This window comes from Saimiri boliviensis, chromosome 8 (genome assembly GCF_048565385.1).
Source record: "Saimiri boliviensis isolate mSaiBol1 chromosome 8, mSaiBol1.pri, whole genome shotgun sequence".
NCBI lineage: Eukaryota > Metazoa > Chordata > Mammalia > Primates > Cebidae > Saimiri > Saimiri boliviensis.
Genome location: NC_133456.1, coordinates 118608035 through 118626141, shown reverse-complemented (window position 1 = coordinate 118626141; position 18107 = coordinate 118608035). Strand labels below are relative to the sequence as shown.

Below are 18107 nucleotides of genomic sequence, written 5' to 3'. Positions count from 1 at the left end.
ACACGTAAAACCGGTTGAGCCAGCCCCGTCGCCTCTTCGGTTTGCCACAGAAGGACTCTTCGGGACGGAGACCCAGGATGGGCTGTCGCTGGCTGCCTGAGGTGAAGGGCACTGGCTCTCTGGGAAAGCACGCCCCGTGCGCTGGGGCTCTTAGTCCAGGTCTCTGATGAGGGTGGCCTTCTCTCTCCAGGAAACACTCCTGCTCCCTGGTGGTGTGGTCAACGGGGAAACGCTACCTAGTGTGGCCCAAGGTGTGGCTTTCTCCAACGCTTCCCACCCACAAACCGGGGTGCAGTTGCTGCTGCGTGGATGTCTCATGGGACACAGTGTTATTCTGGCATCCGAATCCCCCAGCTCTGCTCTCCACACGCTCTCCAACGGAGCAGGTGGCAGGCGGCTGCTCGCGCTGGGGGAGCCTCCAGGTCTGCCAAAGCGTAATTTGGGCAGTCGGGGCCGGGGGCTGCCTCAGCAAGCCACAGCGCTGCCCGATCCATTCTGGCCAAGGACAAGGGTGCCTCCCTTCTCCTCACGCAGACCCCCGGCCACATTTCTCTTTTACCCATGGAAGTGACAGCCCTGTGTGTGGCAAAGCAGACCCAGAACAGGTGCAGAGGTGATGGTAAGTGACAAAGCTTCGTGCCCAAGTGGGGCACAGCTTGTACTTTCTTGAATGATTGAATTTGAAACCTTGAAGGAGCCTGCAGGACCCACACCGAGACTTCTGTTATTTGGCACACGAGAACACTGTGGGCTCAGAAAGTCGGGGCGTCTTGCCCAAGTGGCCCAGCTGGGCTGATGGGGTCCCTGATTGCTGTCGCGTACTCTTTCTACCACAGCGACACTTTCTCGATACTCAGCCTGTTCAGATTGCCCTCCAGGAATTGGAAATGGGCCCCAGATGCATCCATTTCTTCTCTTTCTACATAAAGTGCTGATCACAGACACTGGGAGAGTCGTTTCTATTAGAGAAGGGAACGTTGGGCTGGGTTTAATGTGGATGTTTCTACAGCAGAACTAACAGAGCAATGCTCCCCGGTGCACCCTGCAAATCGCTGTGGCCTGCACATGGCTGGGGGAGGTCACGGCCTTCCCTTTATTGACAAAACGCAAAGCTGTCAGAGGACATTTAGAAATCACATCCCTAAGTCTACCATCTTTTTTCTCTTCCCTATTCTGATTTTTTTCTTCAGTATTCTGTAGAATTTGTTCTGAAAAAATGATAAAAAAAATTGAAAACCACTAGATTCTCCAGATTTCACTGGAGCTATCTGATGATAATTACCACATTTTTAATACCACACCTTTTTACACAAATTCTTGAGAAGCCCCAAATTATGAAAACCTCTAGGATAGATTGGGGAGAGAGTAATTGTCTCAGCCATCCAGGAATCAGTTTATTGAATTGGTTGGTTTGAGGTTAGTTGTCTTAATTGACAGTGGGTGCTTTCCGAGGAGAGAAAGAAAAAGAAATTAGTGCTTTATCCTCAGGGTGCCTGTGGGCCAAGAGGAGTGGGTAACACCCAGAGCTGTGATGCTGGACAAAGGTAACACAGGAGGAAGCTGTAGGTGCTACGAATGTTCACGAAAGGATGACACCTGCTAGAGAGATGGTAAAGGACTCCGTGGCAGGTGCAACGAACGGGTGGAGAGGATTTGGAAACCATAGAATGAATCCAACCAGATGAAAAAAAAAAAAAACAATCAGGTCTTGGAGACAGGAATAAACCGGGCTCTCCTAGGGAATGATGGGAGCTCATTTTGGATCAAACGAAGTGTTCTTTCAGTGGGCATGAGGCCGGCGTGCCCGGGAGCCCTGGTAGGCTGGACCTTGTCAAGGGAACAACAGAGAACTGTAGACTCTCAGCCCTGGAGTGACCTTCCAAGGCCATCCGGCCTGACCCTCTCCCAGCTGCATCCATCCCATCTCACGCCTTCCCAGCCGTGGTCCTGGGTAAATGACACTCTGAGCCACTTAACACACCCATTTCTGCTCATCTGCAGCAAAACTACTCAGATGAAAAAACAACTGTTTTCATCAAGTGCCTCGAGGTCATATGGGCTTCTGTATGTGCTTTATCAAAATGTGTGTCTCCTACTCCTGGTTCAAGGCAGCACACGCCTCTTTCCAATCCACGTTTGGCATGCCACTGGCTGAGACGCTGCTATTGCAGACATGCATGGCTCCACCCTGTGGGGCTCACAGTGGCATCCCACGAGGTTGCTGAAAATGTCAGGTTAACAGAACTTGATACTTAGCAACATGAAAAGCAACTCAAAACCATGGCTAAGTCAAAACAGTGGGAAAGCTGTGTTTCTAACCCAGGCGCCACTCCTGACTGCAGGAATTCCTGGAGCCCTTCACAGCCAGGACTTATTGTAAATGCATAATTTCAGTCTTTATTAACTCAAGAACACTAATTTTTAGTAAATTTTATGACTCATGGAGTGTATCATGTGTAAATGATCATTAGATGTAAAAATAGATGAAAATCTATGGCATCAATTTCTTCTAAGAACCAGAGAAAAGAGAACCTATAAAAACACCTCACATTTCTTAACAGCCTGGCAGCCTACAGGGGAATGATCCCAAAGGAGTGGTTTTTCAGCCTCAAAAGAATGAAAACTCATGATTCCACAAAGAATTTCACTCCGCAGAACCCTCCAGAAAGGGTTTCTTCTGTTAGTACGAGCATTCTCCTTGGAAAGCCTGCCCACCGTTCTCCTGAAGCTCCACAGACTGAGTAGAACTCTGTCTCTGCGTGTCCTCCACTATGGGAAGACAGCTAATTGCTCTTCTTCAATTTTATTTGGTTGGGGGTGGGAGTTAGGAGTGAAACGAAGAGCAGACCTTCGTATAATTTCTTGTTAAACTTTATGTTGCTTAGTTGCTTACATTATTGTGGCTGGTGAAATCCTTTTGCATTCCAGTTCTAATATTGGCTGCATTACGCACGTGTCCCAGGTCCTGTGCCTTCATGAATTTCTGTTAGATGTTGTACACGTGTTAGACATCGAGCAAGACAGAAGCTTGTATGACCCCCTTCCTGGGAACAGTGGTCTCTGCACATGCCCATTTGAACAAAAAGTCCTTGAATTTTTGGTTGTGGTCATTTAACTAATCCCACATCAAGTTCATTTATGTTGTAAATACACATGACCTCCCCTTGTCCTCAGAGCAAACCCTGCAGTCTAAGAGTTCAGCAAGCACATGGAGCCTCTGCTGAGCACCAGCGAGACGGCGGCGATGAGAGAGACGCAGCGTCTACGTGGGAAGAGCTTCGCTTGCTGCTTCTTTACAGCAAATGGGTCTCGGTGGCAAGGGCACTGGCAGAATCCATAGGGTCTCACAGGAGGTGCTGTGGCCGTAGCATCACCCAGGGAACCCTCTTGTCCAGGACTCATGAGGGGCAAGGGCGGCCACAGGAGGAGCTGCCCGAGCAGAGACCGAGGGCCACACAGCGAGGCGGTTGGCCGGGCCTGAGGAGCTCCGGGCCGTGGGGCATGCATGGGTGGGCACCGGGCCAGCAGAGGCCTCCTCACCATCCCAGGGGCTTGGGGCTGTGCTGGGAGAAGGACCAGTTAGAGGACAGAAACGTCACGCCTTAGAGAATGTGGTGACCACGGCCCAGCAGCCTCCTGGTCTCACAATCTAGAAACATCTGAAAAGGAAACCGGCCCAGCATAACCTCTCAGCCACTCTGCAGTCACTTTCTGCCTCTTTTACGTATGAATAAATGATGTATTAAGTAATTTTGGAGTGAACGACGGTGGGGAGGCGATCCAGGGCTCTGCAGGGTGGGGAAAGCCGCGCTCTTCATGCCAACATGTGTTACCGCTGGCAGCTGGCACGGCATGAGCAGGGCAGGGCGGGGCTCCCCATACACCAGGAGTGTGGCGTGGCCATCAGACGGCCGTCAGGCGGCGGTCACACTGTCTCTCTACAAGAATAGTTGGTCACAGCAGCACCAAGGAAAGGCAGAATCCCAGTAGAAAGAAAACACCTGAAAGCTGATCAGCAGCTTCCCGATAGGATTTCAGGAGCTGGGCATGTGGGCTCAGGCGGGCACATGTGGGCAGCCCACCCCGAGGACGCATCAGGGGGAAGGAACCGTGGGCCCCGGAAGCACGCCCACGTGTAAAACCCGTCACACGTCGAACCACGCACCCATCCTTCCAGCTGCCTGCCTGGGCCTCTTCCAAGTGTTCTTTCCTTCCCGTTATTCCTGCTCTAAAGCTTTTAAATCAACTCTCAACTCCTGCTCTAAAACTTGCCTCAGTCTCTCCTTCTGCCTCTGCCCCTCAGGCGAATTCTTTCTTCTGAGGAGGCAAAGACTGAGGTTGCTGCAGACTCCAATGGATACAAATTTGCTGATGGGATAATTGGATTCATATATATATGTTTTTGAGACAGGGTCTTGCTCTGTTGCCCAGGCTGGAGTGCAGTGGTGTGACCTGTCTCACTGAAACCTCCACTTCCCAGGCTCATGGGAATCCTCCTTTCTCAGCCTCCTGAGTAGCTGGGACTACAGACATGTACCACCACTCCTGGCTAATTGTTTTGGTATTTTTTGTAGAGATGGGGGTCTCACCATGTTACCCAGGCTGCTCTTGAACTCCTGGGCTCAAGCTATCCATCCACCTCGACCTCAAAAACTGTTGGGATATTACAGGTGTGAGCCACTGCACCTGCCCTTGGATCTGCATTTTAAAGAATCACTCTGTCCCCAGAGCCACAGCTGCCTATAGATAGCAGTGAAATTGATCGGACTCCTGGACTGGAAATCTGGGATAAGGAGAGAAGGGTTTTTGGATTGGGCAATTTGGGTGGCTTCTGGGGTATTCACCAGGAGGAAAATTATAAGGAGAGAACAAATCTTTGTGGTGGGGACAAGTGGCAAGTTCCACCCTAGAGCTGAAGTGTGGAGATCATGGGGAGCCCCCGACAGATATCCTAGGCGCGGGAGACATGCCTTTGCTTGCGGAGCCCGTCCATCCGAGCACCTGCTATTCAGTTCTGCTGCCCTCTCCACTTTGTGTGAATGCCTCAGGCTTGATTTCCTGCATGCCTTCCTGTGTATCTCACTGCCCACGTGTCTTCCGTCAATTAAAAGGCACCTTCTCCATGGACACCCTGCTCTTTCCTCCTGAGCTCCCAGCATCATTGTGTAAATTCCAGGGAAATCAAGAGTGTAAAACTCGTTCCTGGCCCTCTGGGCAGGGATGACCCTGGGGCGGGAGAGAGGTCACCAGCGGCTAACAGCTGCAGGGCGGGGCTGGGCTTCCACGATGGAAGCTCCTGGGCTCAGAGCAGGGGCAGCTTGGTCTACACTGGGAGTCAGTGTGTCTCTAGAGAGGCTGATGGACACATAGGCCTCTTCTAGGGGCCAGGAGGAGGGGGGTGCACCCCAGGAGGGACTTCGGACTGAGTGATGCAGCCAGAGTGGATGGGCAAGGCCATGCTGTGCCCACACACGCCAACATGACACAGGCCACGTCCCAGGCACCCGGAAGAGGCTCTGAGCTCCATCTGCTGAGTGAGGTCATCTGCCCTCCAGGAGGGAGACCTGGGTCACCTGTGGCTGAGATACAGGGGAGAGAATGAGTGGGAGTGAATGAGCCTCAGGCTGGGTGTGGGTCAACTGGGACAGGGAGCCAGGCCTTGGGAAGATGAGCTTTGCATGTGCAGAGAGTCGGGATGGAAACGTGTGTGTTGAGTGCTGAGCAGGGCACCGGGAGGAGGCGGCTTCAGGACGGCCAGGACGCTCACAGGGCTGCATGTCACAGGGTGTCCCGTGCCACACCGCTGGGCTGAGCCCGGGGGCCTCCATGACCGAGGTGGCTGTGGGTCACCCCGAGGGAGTGCTGCCTGTAAATCTATCGCACTGCGGGTGGAATCCTGGTCTAACGGTGCAACACCAGTGGGACCCCCGGGGGACACCCCATGGGCCGCTGCTACAGAGCAGCGGGTGCCAGGAGGTCAGGTGCTCAGGAAGGGTTGAGGAGAAATCAGCAGGAAGACCCCTGGGGAGGGGCCAGCACTCAGGATCCCCCCAGGGCAGGAGGGGCCTTTCCTCCCAGACAGAAGCCAGAGGCAGGCCCCCTCTGCTGCGCTGAGGGCTGAGGTGGTTTTGAACAATTACGGTGGAGAAGGGAAACTTTACCCCCAGCCTGGGTTTGATGGTGTATCTGGGCAGTTTCCCTCCTGGACTTCCCGGTTTAATGTTCCGAGTCTATTTCAGGTGCTGTGAGGGAAGGCAGAGGTTTTCACTGTCACCTCCTGCTTTCTGTCTCCCAGCAGCAAATTATCCATCCCCGATCTCAACAGCTTCCTCTGTGGGGAGGGGGGGCCTGGAGTCTCCAGAGCTGTGCTGGGTGGACGGGAGGTCCTTGAAATACCCTCGGGATTGCCCCAAAGCAATTTGAAAATTGGAAGAGGAGGAGACACATGCCAAGAAGAAAAACAAGAGACTGTGACACCTTGTTTTTTCCCCTGGCACATTCTGGCATATTTTTTAAAGTTGAGCCATTTGAGTCAGACCTTATTATGGGAATTCTATGAACATTTGATGGATATTTTGCATAAATTTGGAACTGAAGTTTGGAGAGAGAGAGGGCGGCCCATGGAAAGAACGTGTGAAATCAATTACCCTTTGGCTGCACCTTTCCTTGGGATGTGAAGGCCACCAGTGGGGAGGAGGGAAAGGCCTCCAGAGCCAGAGACAACTGTGCATTTTCTAGGCAACAGACGATGCTTTCTTCACTATAAAACACGGACATTTTTGTCTCAGCCAAGTCTAGGTGGCAGTATTTTGTCTTAGAGGCAGTTAAATGCTCCTGTGAGAAGATTCTCAGCTGCTTTGGAAACGGTGAAAACTCATTGCATTTTTAACAAGAGAAATGCATTTTGAAGGTGGGAAATTGTCTCTAGTGATTAAAGAGACGGCTCTGCAGAAGTCAAATGCCCTCTGAAGGGGTGAGAGAAGGACAAGGAAAGGAAAAAGGAAGAGGGAGAGAGAGAGGCGAGGGAGAGGGAGGGAGAGGCAAGGGAGAGAGGGGGGCTGCCGGACAGAGCCTGGAGGGGAGCCAGGTGGGCCTGCCTCTCGTGAGGGCCAGTGTGGAGGCCCAGCCCAGGTCTCTAGCAAGGGCCCTTGGCAGGGAGGCGCCCTAGACCTCGAGGGACAGAGCCAGGCTGAGTGGGGAGAAGGCCACACCTGGGGCTCCGGCGGTGGCTTTCAGTGTCCTGCGTGGTGACCGTGCTGGCATAAGCCCCGTTCTTGGGGGATGAATTCCAGGCTCCTGAAGATGCTTGGGTTGCCTGATTGACAGCCAGGAAGCTGAGGCCTGAACGCATCGCCGGGTGGTTGCTCTGCTTCCATGGAAACGCACGCAGGACGGGGGAGCTGAGGTGAGGTTTTAAAGACAGCCTTCTTTTTATAACTTCCCTACCTTATCCTCTTCCATCTGACCACCGTTCCCATGGCAACCAGATCAGAAAGGCCATCGGCCACGCAAACTCTGATTTGCACGGTGGATTCGCCAAGTGCCAGGCGCGGCGGCACATCCAGGGAGGCAGAGGCGAGGGTGCATCCAAGTCGCCTGAGGGTGGCTGGACGAAACGGGCGTGAGGTTGCGGTGCCAGGGCCCTCTAGGGTGTGGAGGGAGCTCTAACTGCTGAGCTAGCCTGGGCGCCACGAATGAGGGTGGCCACGTAAAGTTCACACGCTCGGGGCCAGTCTCGGCCCACAGGAACTTCCTTTCTTAACAATCAGAGACACAAGTGCTGGGTGGCCTTGTGGCAGATCATGGCGACTCTCCCCGGATCCCTGCCTGGACTCTGATCCAATCCCTGGGGCACCTTCACGGCCAACTTCAAGGCAGGAGTTAGGCGGGAGGCTGGGTGGGACTCCATTCAGAGGGGCTGGGTTTGGCGTGAGGACTGGGGCACAGACCAGAACCAGGCAAGGGCACCCACCCCCCGTGCAGTGCGGCCTCTCACGGCTGCGAAACTTGGGATGCTCAATCCTGCAAATCCTGGCTTTCTCCTCTGACCATGGCTAATGGCTTCCTTACTGGAGAGGCGACTGCCATGATGACAGGTGTAGAGTCCTGATAAGATTAGTCAGCAACATTGAGGAGGAGCCACAGGTCAGGGAGAACAGTTGTTCTGAGACACGGCCCATCACAGGCAACGGCTGGCCTGACATCCTGTTCCCAAAGACCTACCTCCACGGTAGCCCAGCAGCACGACCGTATCTGCCCGTGGCCCTCCAGCATGACCCTGCCAGCTTCCCTCCAGCATGGCCCTGCCCAGCTTCCCTCCAGCATGGCCCTGCCCAGCTTCCCTCCAGCATGACCCTGCCCAGCTTCCCTTCAGCCCCTGCCTCTCCGCAGATGGCTCCTTCTCTGCTGCGCTGCCCATTGCTTTCTTGCAACGCGTCTTCGTACTTTCTCTAATAAATTTGCCTTCTTCACCCACGACTGTCTTGGTAAATTCTCCTACCCTCTGTGACACTAGCCCCAGCCAAGTGCACCCACAACAACACGGTGATGTGGCAGAAACAATGAAAAGCCATCGCGCATGGATAAAACCGTGGGGACCAACATGAAGCACCAACCTGCGTGCCTCTTTTGGATGATGGATGCGGTGTTTAATTTTCAGAGAACGCTTCTGTGATGATTTCCCTTCAACATGAATAGAGACTATAGCCATATGTTATTTCATGCTATATTTAAAGCTAACTTGGGACTTCTGCAGGCCACAAACGTCTTTGACAGTCCTGTGGTGGGCACACGCCTCTGCCGAAAACTTCTCGCAGGTGCTCGGGCAGGGCCTTCGCTGCACACTGGGAGGCTCCCTCCTGCCCTGGCACGCATCCTGGGGAAGAGACCCTCTGCTGGGGGACTTAGGGAGTCCATGTGGGACTCTGTCACACCCAGGTGAACTGTCCCGCTGTGTGTCTATGATCAGGACTTAGAGGGTCGGTGTGGGATCCGTCATGCCCAGGTGAACTGTCCTACTGCGTGTCTGTGCTCGGGGCTCAGAGGGTTGGTGTGGGATCCTGTCATGCCCAGGTGAACTGTCCCGCTGTGTGTCTGTGCTCAGGTTCTCTGCCTGTGAAAAACCTGAGTGCAGCAAACCTTCCGGAGCCTTTACTGAGCTGTGAGTGAGGATCTGGGCCCAAAAAGCGAAAGAAGACCCCAGTGCCGCCCTAACAGGCAGAGACTCTGGTCATGGGAGCCCTGCTGGCCTCTCCAGCCCTGAAACAGCGTGCAGGGTCTTAGGAAGTGCTCAGCACTCAGGAGCGATGCTGTTCTTTTTCGTGCTCTCAGTAAAAGCTGGAGCTGCACAGATGGGTGGAAGCCGTGGGAACAGTGCCACGAACGTCAGGGGTGTGGTTATTCTGTGTCTCACCCTGGCACTGGCACAGGGCGTGGAGGTTTCCATGACTGGATGTAAATAGAGTCACAAGAATCCCTCTGTCATCTGCTCTACACTTTCTTAGTATCTCTGTTTAAGTAACTTAGTACCCTGACTCCAACTCTTAAATTTTCTGGGTAAAATATCCCAATTCTAGACACTGACATTATTATTTGGAAGACTTCAGCTTCTCCACATGAGGATGAGCACCGTCACTAGCTGCTGACCATCAGGACAGCACCAAAATGGAGACCCTGGGAGGAGGAGGGGCCTGCAAATAGCTGGGTCTTCACCAACAGATCCAATAGCTTTTAGCACCGTCCCTGGAAGGTAGGCCAGCAGTCTATGGCATAGCAGCCAAGAGGGGTGGTTAGTTCTGTTTTTTGGGGGGGGGGCTGCAGCTGTCTTGGACATTGGCTGTGCATGTGTGACTGCATCTCAGCCTCTCAGCCACACGGTGACCTGTCTGGGTTAGCTGGGATCCCAGGTAGTAGCTGCAGTACAGAGTCCAATTCTTTAGGCAGGAGTTGTTAGGCCGGAGGCTGGGATGCCATTCAGAGGGCCTGGGTGTGGAGTAAGGACCCGGGGAACAGACTAGAATCCAGGCAAGGCACCGGCCGCGTGGACCAGGGAGAAGCCCTGATGTGTGACAGGTTTGCTGGGGCCCAGGCAGTAGCCGCCCACCCATGACACGTGGAATGGCAAGTGAGGGACAGCACATTCCTTTCAGACCCTCGGCCTCACACGTAGGGTTTGTGTGGCTTCAGGGTCCGGACAGCAGAGGCTGGGGTGGAGCGTTTGGTGTCGCTGATTGGAGGAATAGAATAGGTGGCACCTCACAACCTAGATTTTGATAGAAAACCTGTTCCTGAGAAGAGCCCAGCACAGCCTGCTGAAAAGAGCAGGAAATCCGGGGTCAGCTTGTGCCTCCTAAACATGGGTGGGATTTGGGCATATGGAGGGCAGAGCCCTACAGGGAGGGGAGGCAGAGGAGAGGTGGCAGCTCCAACATGTAACTGGTTTCCACCAATGACACCAGGCAGGAGGTCAATTTTCTTAGTTACTTGAGGGATGCATTTTACTATTGATTTATGTTGATCAAAGCTGAGAGCAGTGATTTACAGAGAAGAGTGTTTGAAGGACACACACTTCATTCGTCAACAGAAGATTTAGCTTCTCTCAATATCAAGACAAAATGTTGGAGGACTCTGTGCTGAAGCCAGGTTCCTCGGCCCTCCTTAGACATGCTTCACTCCATTACGTTTGGGATTATGCACCCAAATGACACACAGACGAGATGCAAGGAGCTGTCTTTAAAAACTCAACAAACTAGAAATAGAAAGAAATGCTCTCAACATGATAAAGACCATATAAAAACCCACAGCAAAAATAATTACTCAATAGTGAAAGACGGAATGCTTTCCTCTAGAACGGCAAAAAGAGAAAGATACTCACTTTTACCACTTCTATTTAATACAGCACCGGAAATTTTGGCCAGAGCAATTAGGCAAGATAAAAGAGGTAGAAGGCATCCAAGTTGGAAAAAGAGAATTAAATGATCTGTTTGGAGGTGAAATGGTATCATAACATATAACACTATATCATATGTAGAAAAGGCATGATATCATATGTAGAGAAACAAAAATCACTGTTAGAACTAATAAATGAATTCAACAAAGTTGCAGAATATAATATCAACACTTAAAATTAGTTGCATTTCTATGTACAATGATCAATCTGAAAAGGAAATTAAGAAAAAGTTATATTTATGGTCTCATCTAAAATAACAAAATACTTAGGGATAAACTTAACTAAGGAGGTGAAAGACTTGTATACTGAAAACTACAAAACATTGTTGAAAAAATAAAAGACATAAATAGACGGAAAGACATGTTCATGGATTGGAAGGCTTGATGTTATTAAGTTGATAACATGACCCAATGCAATTCACAGATTCAATGCAATCTCTATCAACATCCCAAGGACATTTTTTTCCCCAGAAATAGAAAAACCCATTCTAAAATTCATGGAATCTCAAGGGGCCTTGAATGGTCGAAATAATCTTTAAGAAAAGAAGAACAAAGTTGGAGAACTCCTGACTTCACTTCCTGACTTCAAAACGCACTGCAAAGCTACAAGTCAAAACAGAGTGGTGTTAGCATACCACACATAGACCAATGGAATAGGACACCGGGCTCAGAAGTCAACCTTTGCATATGTAGTCAGGCGAATTTGAACAAAGGTGCTGCAACCAGTCGATGCAGAAAGGATAGTCTTTTCAACAGTGGTGTTTGGAAAACTGAATATTCACAGGCAAAAGAATGAAGTTGGACCCTTACCAAACACCATCTGCAAAAACAAACTCAAAATGGATCAGAGACCTAAACATGTGACTTAAAACGACGCAGCTCGTATGAACGCACAGGAGGGAACAGCCTCACGACACTGGGTTTGGCACCGATTTCTTGGAATGACATCAAAAGCACAGGTGATGAAAGAAGAAACAGATAAATTGTACTTCAAATTTTAAATCTTTTGTTCCCAGAGGACACCATCAAGAGAGTGAAATAGAAACTCACAGAATGGGAGAAGATATTTGCAAATCATATATTTGATGAGGGATTAATATCCAGAACATATAAAGAGATATGGGCTGGGCACAGTGGCTCACACCTGTAATCCCAGCACTTTGGGAGGCCAAGGTGGGCGGATCACCTGAGGTCAGGAGTTTGAGACCAGCCTGGCCAACATGGTGAAACCCCATCTCTACTAAAAATACAAAGATTGGCTGGGCGTGGTGGTGGGTGGTGGTAAACCCAGCTACTCGGGAGGCTGAGGCAGGAGAATCACTTGAACCCAGGAGGTGGAGGTTTCAGTGAGCTGAGATTAGGCCACTGCACTCCAGCCTGGATGATGGAGTGAGACTCTATCTCAAAAAAGAAAAGAAAAGGAAAGAAAGAAAGAAAGAAAAGAAAGGAAGGGGGTGGGGGAGAGAGAGAGAGAGAGAGAGAAGGAAAGACAAGTCAACAACACTTAAACCACCCAATTTATAAACTGGCAAAAGATTTCAACAGACATCTGAAGAAGATGTACAAATGGCCACTAAACACGTGAAAAGATGCTCAACGTGACAAATTATTAGAGAAATCAACATCAAAACCATGGGAGACCACTTCCTACCCATGAGGAGGGCTGTTACTGAGAAAACCCACAGGAAGTATAAGTATTGGTGCAGATGTGGAGACACGGAAACTCGAAAATTGCCAGTGTGAATGCAAGGGGTGCAGCCACGTGGAGAACACTGTGGTGGTTCCTTGGAAAATAAGCATGATTCATAACTTCCTCTTGTGGGTATATGTCAAAATAACTGAAAGTGGGGCTGGAATGTTTAACACCCATGTTCACAGCAGCATTAGTCACTACAGCCAAAAAGTAGAAGCAACCCAAGGTCCATCAATGGAAGAATGGATAAACACAGTGTGGTTCATTCACACGGTGGACTGGAATTCCAATTTGTGCACAGTGGAGGTATCAGGCTAAATGAGATGAACCGGTCACTAAAGGACAAATCCTATGTGATTCCCCTCACATGAGGGACTGAGAGTTGTCAAATTCATAAAGACTGAAAGCAAAATAGAGGTTACCAGGAGGAGAAGGGGGAGTTGGTGTTTAATGGGGACAGAGGTTCGGTTTGGAAGATGAAATGGTTCTGTGGGTGGATGGTGGGATGGCACAACTGTGAGAAGGTTCTTAACACCACGGAACTGTATACCTAAACATGGTAAGTTTTGTATTATGTGTATTTTACCACAAAGAAGATTAAACACCCTCACACCCAACAAAGCTATCTTGTGACATTCTTGTTGCCTGCATTGGAGTGCAGTGAGGACGACATCCCCTGTCAGGACTGCTTATGTGAACGCTCAGGCATGACTCCTTCTCCCTCTGTGTTCTGGGTTTCTCAGCAGCCATGGGCAGACACTGCTCACTATGAAGAGCAAGTTGACAAAACCGTGAAACTGTCAAAATTTTCTTTATGCTCAGGCTGCAAGGAAGCCCCATGCTAAATGTGCAGCTCAACTTGTAAATTGCCCATGTGTGTGTTTTAACTTTCCAATGAAATTACGTTTCTATTTTTTCCTGTTTCTGGACATGATTTTAGTGTATTTCATTTCCAATTTTGTTACACTAAAAGCATCCTAATAACGGAATCCAATTTTCCTGTAAACTGTGTTGTGCTAATTATTATAACTAAATTGAGCTTTGAACCTATGGCACACCTTTTTATTTCTCCTTGGTTTTCCTTTTTTTACTAAAAGTCCTATAGGATTTAAATGACAGATTCTAATGATGCTAAAAGTAAAACCTGAGAATAATAGTATATTTCAAAATGGCATATTTCAACATGTTTCTGTTTCAAACACAGTAGTTATTTTGTTAGTCATTTTTCTGGACACTGTGAGCTCAAGGTCTTTTGGGATCTAGGAAACCCCGTTATTGAAACCACACTGTTCTAATGGCATAAGAAGTGACAGAATCCTGAACAACTTTACAATTCGATGGTAATTCCAAGACAATAGTACAGTCGCTTGGTCCTAGCTATACCAATGTTCACGGAAAACAATACTTAGCTCGCTAGAGAGTGAATACTTTTCAAGAGCCTTTTTTCCTTGAGAAGAAACACAGCCTTCTGTGGCGAGTTAGAAATCTCTTTGTCCTTTCCATCCTACAGTACTATTTTTCCTGGTCTCTCAGTGGTGCTCTTTACCTGATAATACCCAGAAACTCAGTTTATTATGTGAGGCCGACAAAAGCGTTTGAAAATGATGGAGCAACTAATGAAAACGAACAAACATACAAAAAAAAAATAGTGACAAAAGCCACCCTGGAACTGATGGAGTCTAGCTGCGTTGTTTTTGACTTCTTGGTGACGCTTGATTCCCCTCTTGTCACTGATGTCCCAGGGCCAGGGCCACCCTTTAATGACTCTCTTGAGAGATTTAGCATTTACAGGTTTAAGAAGACAGCACCTACAGGAGAGACTGTAATACGATGTTGTTTAATCAAGTTAGTGTTGAGCTTGTTATAACTGTTTTGACTTTCAAAGTATTTACAGATCAACAGTGCTAGAACTACCCTTCCAGTCTCCACTATGACGCAGAGCAACTTAAATGAAAACGCCCTTTCCTGCTCCCCGGTGCACCAGGGGATTTTTCTTCCCCTGAATGAGGGCATCATCGTCTCATTTAATAACAATCCTGATACACATCAAAGCCGCTATTGAATCTGTCTCTCCCCATTTACTTCGCCTTCCTCTTTCTACATCCTATATTTCTTGTTTAACGAATTGTTCTTGATGTGACGTCTTCACAATAAGCCCATAAGCACAACTGAAACACAATTTCCTGCTAGCTTCAGTTAAGATACATTAATCCTCTCGATATTTCCCAGGACAATACTATCTCTCCCGTGCAGACTTCATTTCTCTCATTTGACTGAGAAGGAGAAAAATCCTTGAAAATTGGTTTCAAAAGTGGCGTGCAAAAAAAGGGCAAACATTTCTTGGGCACACAATTTTCTTTAAACGCTCACATGTTCATGATGCACCCTCACGTTAAACACTCGTGTGTGAGAAACAGAATGAGAAATCGCCGGACAGCCGAGCGTCCCTGTGCCACCGCCGCCTCTGGCTGCCGCCCGCGGCTCAAGCTCAGAGCTCGAGCTCCGTCCACGTTGCTGCCCCTTCCTGTGGCTCCACGTCTGTTCTGTCCAAGTCACATTTCCATGGAAACGTTGAGTGGAGCCTAAGGAATGGGAAGAAGCCCGAGCCACTCCTCTTACAGTCTTGGGCATCCACATGGTGATTCTTCTCCAGACCACTCATCTGATGGGGACCTCTGAGAAATGCTCTGCGCAGCTGCACTAACTGCCTTTATGTCTCGGTAGTATGCATGCAGGTACGTAGCTGAGGAGGTGCGTGTGTCAGTGCGTATGTCTGTGGGTGGGGAGCTGTGTGTGCAGGTGTGCCGGCAGGGATGGATGTAGGTACAGATGCAGGTATGCATGCAGGCATCCACCTGTGTTGGCGTGCAGGTGCATATGTAGGCACCTATCTAGGTGTGTGTGTAGTACGTTATGTAGGTAGGTGTGTGCATAGATAGGTACGTATGTAGCTATGTAGGTGGATTTGTAGGTGCACTTGTAGGTAGGTACGCAGGCATCTATACAGGTAGGTATGGATGTGGGTACAGATGCAGGTGTGCATGTAGGTATGTGCCTCTGCTGGCATTCAAGTATATACAGAGGTCCACATGTAAGCATGTAGGTGGATTTGTAGGTGTACTTGTAGGTAGGTGTGCATGTAGGTACCTAGGTAGGTATGTAGGTGGATATGTAGGTGAACTTGTAGGTAGGTACCTATGTAGGTACATTTGTAGGTATGTAAGTGCATTTGTAGGTAACTATGCATGTGGATACCTATGTAGGTATGTAGTGGATTTGTAGGTGCACCCGTAGGTAGGTGTGCATGGAGGTACCTATGTAGTTATGTAGGTGGATTTGTAGGTGCACTCGTAGGTAGGTGTGTGTGTAGGTACCTATGTAGGTGTGTAGGTGGATTTGTAGGTGCACTTGTAGTTGTAGATAGGTACCTACGTAGGAGGCACGGATATACTGTGGATGCAGGTATACATGTAGGTGTGTACCTACGTCAGCATGCGGAGGATATGCAGGCACCACGCAGCTCCAATGCAGCCTGCATCAAGGACTCACCGCCAGTCTCCGGCCGCTGCCCGCTTGCAGTGGGCGGGAGCAAAGGAGTCCACCATATGTCCCAGGCCCCATTGGCGCAGCCGATGAGTCCCCTGGTCTGATCCACAAGGCTGAACCACTAACCCGTCCATTGCTGTCCTGTCACCTGGTCGTGACACGTGCCTGGTGGATGGAATAATAATGCTCCATCCACAGCGAAGGCTTAGGCTTTGCAGAATTGTGTGAGGCCAGAATGAGGCAGTCCTGATCCCTGTGTTCATTCCTCTGTCTCACCCACTTTGCGTGTTTGAAACCAGAAACGATTCTAATTCAGGCTTGCGATGTGATTCTAATTGACAAAATGTTGGCCTTGGCTTGGAGTACTCACGTTTCATCCAGTGAGAAATAAAATATATGACTCTCCCTCCCTCTTCTGACTGCATCATTGGATTCCAGCAATTGAATGTTTGTGAAGGCCTGGCAGCGAACTAAAATCTATTTCAGCTGGTGGAAGCTCTGAGGTGCTGTATTTCTGGCCTGTGTACGGCCGTATTGAAGGGAGGAGAGGCACAGTTCCTAGAGGTGCCACATCGGCTACTCATTTATCTTTGAGTGTTGTGGTTGGGCCAATTTCCTCAAGCTGTACGGTAAACCTCGTTAGAGGAAACGATGAGACTGTGTGTGTGTGCATGTGTATGTGTGTGGATGCCTGTGTGTGTGTTGTTAAGCATATTTCAGAGAAGCTTTCTGACGACCTCTATTCCAGGTTTATCTGTTTAGTAGATGATAAATAGAATTCTTAATTATTGCATTACTCTCTCTAAATTCCAGATCATTAATATATTCTACATGGGTAACTCTAGATGGATAATTAAGTAAATAATCTAGAGAGTCGAACAATATAGACAAAAAGTCTGCACATTTCAGGTCAAGCTATTAAAAACACCAAGGTCTTTAGGGTCTGGCTGAGTCTGGCCAGAGTTCAGCAAGCTGATTTGCTCTGGCTGTGTAGTAAGCAGTTAGGGCTGCTCTTATACAAATATATTCTACTGTGTTTTCCTTGGTCTGTGTTTTATTTTTGATGGAAATATGGGTATACAGACATCATTACAGAAGAAAAAGCAGCCGTGCAAAAGTAATGACGGTCATGACAGCCAACAATCGGCATTGGCTCAGAACTGGGGGGACCAGGGCCGGTGGGGACTGACCAGAGCAATGACGGCCATGATGGCTAGCCATTAGCATCGGCTGAGAATTGCAGGGGACCAGGGCTGGTGGGGATTGAGCACGGTAAAGACGGCCATGATGGCCAGCCATAGGCATCGGCTCAGAACTCGGTGACAGGGCAGGTGCGGACTGACCAGAGACACCCCGGCTCATTGTTACCACGTGGAAAGGCATTCAGGACTGGCAGAAATTCCAGGAGGAGACAGAAATCTAGATTTACCTGTGCGAGTGATCCCCAAATTTAAAATGCCAAGAAAAGATGGAACATCACTGGAATTTAGATAGATGAAGTACATGTAACTGGTTTAGGTTGGAAGAGAAAAGAACAGCGAACACATGAATCTCTGTTCTAAGTCACCTCCCACTCAGACCTCTGTGCTCTCAGCTCATTGTGCATCAGAATTATCTGCAAGAACTCTAGAAAGTCGCCAAGCCCTGGGCCCCACCGGAGAGGCTCATTAGCTGCGTGCATGGGTGCCATGGGTGCCCAGACGCTGGGGAGGCTGGATTTTAGCCCCACTCCCCTTGGCCAAGGCCTTGGATAGCAAACCTGGAAAATCAAACCAAATCCATCTATGACTGCGTGAGACTCAGGTGCCTGGTGATTCTGATGGAACATAAGGGTTCAAATCCATCTCTGAGTGGGTGAGACTCAGGTGAAGGTTTATCAGGTTAGCCGGTGATTCTGATGCAACATAAGGGTGGTAACCCC

General features: G+C 49.4%; 2 protein-coding genes across 2 annotated transcripts in view; both read right to left on the bottom strand.

The window, feature by feature from the left end:
* The window catches only part of ADARB2 (adenosine deaminase RNA specific B2 (inactive)), a 452434-nt gene that overhangs the window by 223826 nt on the left and 210501 nt on the right, over positions 1 to 18107 (bottom strand). The gene's annotated exons all lie outside the window — the stretch shown is intronic.
* The window catches only part of LOC141585299 (uncharacterized), a 36119-nt gene continuing 23547 nt past the window's right edge, over positions 5536 to 18107 (bottom strand). The window contains exon 2 of the mRNA XM_074403514.1: positions 5536 to 18107. This exon is cut by the window's right edge and continues 22869 nt beyond it. The gene's annotated coding sequence lies outside the window, so the exon portion shown is untranslated.